The sequence below is a fragment of the Lissotriton vulgaris genome, chromosome 7 (assembly GCF_964263255.1).
Source record: "Lissotriton vulgaris chromosome 7, aLisVul1.2, whole genome shotgun sequence".
In the NCBI taxonomy this organism is placed as follows: Eukaryota; Metazoa; Chordata; class Amphibia; order Caudata; family Salamandridae; genus Lissotriton; species Lissotriton vulgaris.
Window position 1 is genome coordinate 306,241,047 of NC_141695.1, and position 2,899 is coordinate 306,243,945.

Sequence of the window (2,899 nt, forward strand, 5' to 3'; positions counted from 1 at the left end):
CAGGGACAGAGAAGGACGACTGCTGTTGTGGCTTAACAGACTCAAGGACAAGGAGGACCCTTTGTCTGAGGTAGGAAGCGTTGCCTCTGGTTCTTCACTAATTTCTGTTAAGAGGAAGGCTGAAACTGAAGTTTCATCTCCAAGGGCGAAGGTGACAAAGAAGGCCCAATCCTCTCTGGATACTTCTGGGCCTAGTGATTCAAAAAAGACTCTTCCACCTGTTAGGATGGATAGTATGCCCTCTAAGAAGTCTGGGAAATCTGCAGTTCCCAAGAAATCTTCAAAGTCTGTGCCTCCTCAGTTGCCACCTTTGACAATTTCAACGTCAAAAAAGGATTGTGTTTCCTCTCATGTGGCCACGTCTACCACCTGCACTATGACTTTCTCCTCACCGAAGCCGGCTCTAGTGATGTCTTCGGCCTCATCGCCTACGCTGGTTCATGTGCAGATCAGGCCTATCTCGTAGTCGACTATAGTCCCGTCGACGATGGCTAAGGTACCGTCGACGAGCTCCTCGTCTACGAATCTGATGTCGACGGTTGGCTCCCCGTCGACGAAGAAAATTTTGCCGTCGACGAAGCTCTCGCCGACGACGTTACCGTCGACGATGAAATCCTTGTCGACGATGAAAATCCACGTTGACGAAGGTACAGTCGACGACCTCGACAACGTCCCCGTCGACGACGTTACCGTCGACGAGGCAAACAATTCAGCAGCAAAAGGCAGGTTCGTCGGCGACGGAGGAGATCCCATCGACGCCACCACTGTCAAGCTGCACTACCTTACAAGTCTGGTCAGCACAGTCATCGAGGATACCGTTACCATCACCTGCAACTACAGCTACGCTGTTGAAGAAAAGGGCTACTAATGAGGCGATTCCTTCTACGCTAGTAGTGCCAGAGAAACGTTTGGATTCGGATGAGGAAGTATCCTATGAAGATGAAAACTTTGGAGCAGCCAGAAGTCCGTCTGACCTCCAAATTAAGATTCAAGATGATATGGAGGAAGAAATGCATGAAACGGAGCCTTTGTCACATGAGGACAGGCCTGCTCCCGGCATGCAAATGCCTGAGGAATTATTTTGCAATCTACAGTACATGCTCAGCGACTATTATAGGCGTTTCCCACCTTCAGAGTCAGGTGACTCTCAGGTATCTACGCCAAGACCTAAAATAGCGACGCCGCTTTCAAAGCAGGCACAGCCAGTTGTTTCTGTGACGATGGAGGAAGGACGTCCAGCATTGTCTGCGTCACAAGTCACAGCTCCTCAAACAGGAGATGAAGAGTACTCAGATCATGAGGAGCAAGAAGAAGGAGAATTAGACAATAGGTCAGAATCGTCGGAGTATGGGGATTACAATGCAAACACCCCCTCTCCGGCAGAACCTACTACATCAGAGTCACCTCCTGTGCACATTGCCTCATTCCACAGGATCATGGATAGAGCAACAAAGAGGTTCATGATAACTATGGAGTCAAAACAAGAAGACTGCTTCTTGTATGACTTCAAGTCTACGCCACAAAAACAGAGTTGGACCATTCCAATCATAGAATTCATATGGAAGGAAGGACTGAAGATCATGTCCAAGCCAAATTCTTTGCCAGCAGTGCTCCCGAGAGTGGATAAAAAATATAGGGCGCCAAATTCATCTCCAGCGTGCCTCATTGGACAAGCGAAAGCAGACTCTGTGGTAGCGCAGGCAGCGCAAAAGAGGTCTTCTAACCCAACATCTCAGGTCTCTGTTCCGCCAGACAAAGACGGGAGACGTCTAGATTCTATCGGGAAAAAAGTTTCTACAATTGCAGCTACAACTATTAGAGCCGCTAACTCTCTAGCCATATTAGGGAGATACGATAGGCAGATGTGGTCGGACATCTCGCCGTATGTGGACAAACTCCCCAAGCCAGATCGAGCTGAAGCAAAGAAGATCCTTCAGGAAGGAGCGTGCGTCTCGTCTGAGATGATTGATGCTGCAGTGGACATTGCTGCCACAGGTTTTCGTCAGCTAGCGGGTGCAGCTGTTCTCAGGAGGCAAGGATGGTTGAAGGCAACATCCTTTCGGCAGGAGGTCCAAACAAGGATTATAGATATGGCATTTGATGGAGAGTATTTATTTGGAAAGCATGTTGACGATGCTCTATAAGCCATCAAGAAGGATACTGAGACAGCACGTTCGCTGGGCACTTTACAATACAGGAAGTCTTCCTTTCGTGGAGCAAGAGGAAGAGGGAATTTCTCTAATAGAGGAGGCTATAACCAACAGCGCTCCTATACGTCCGCCCAGGGAAACCAAAGATACCAGCCATATCGTCAACAGACTTACGGACAGAGAAAAGGAAATTTCTCTCAGTCTTGAGGAAAATCCAACTATCGCGGAAGAGACAATAAGAAGTGAGAAATGCATCCTGCCGCCACTTTGTCCCAACCTGAACCAAATTGGAGGAAAAATATCCCAAAATTACTTAAATTGGTCCAAGATTACCACAGACAAGTGGGTTCTGGATGTGGTAGCCAGTGGTCACATTTTGGAATTCGTAAACACTCCTCCAAATTCCCCCCCAAGAGGACCGCCTCCAGCACATCTCAAGGAGCTGTTTGCCCAGATCAACACTATGATTCGGAAGGGAGCAATAGAAAGGGTACCTCATCATCAGAAAGGAAAAGGCTTCTACTCAAGATTTTTCCTTATTCGCAAGAAGGCGGGGGAATGGCGACCCATCCTCGACCTGCGTGCCCTAAACAAATTCCTCAAAAAACTGTCATTCAGGATGCTGACACTTCAAGAAATCCTCCAATTTCTTTCGGCAGGAGAGTATATGGCAAAACTCGACGTTCAGGATGCATACTTCCATGCTCCAATTTTTCCCAGGCACCGGAAGTTTCTAAGGTTCAGAGTGG

At 48.1% G+C, this 2,899-nt stretch overlaps 1 pseudogene; it reads left to right on the forward strand.

Annotated features, from left to right (window-relative positions):
• Nucleotides 1-487: 487 nt before the first annotated feature.
• On the forward strand, nt 488-2,396 carry LOC147701432 (uncharacterized; annotated as a pseudogene).
• Nucleotides 2,397-2,899: the final 503 nt, after the last annotated feature.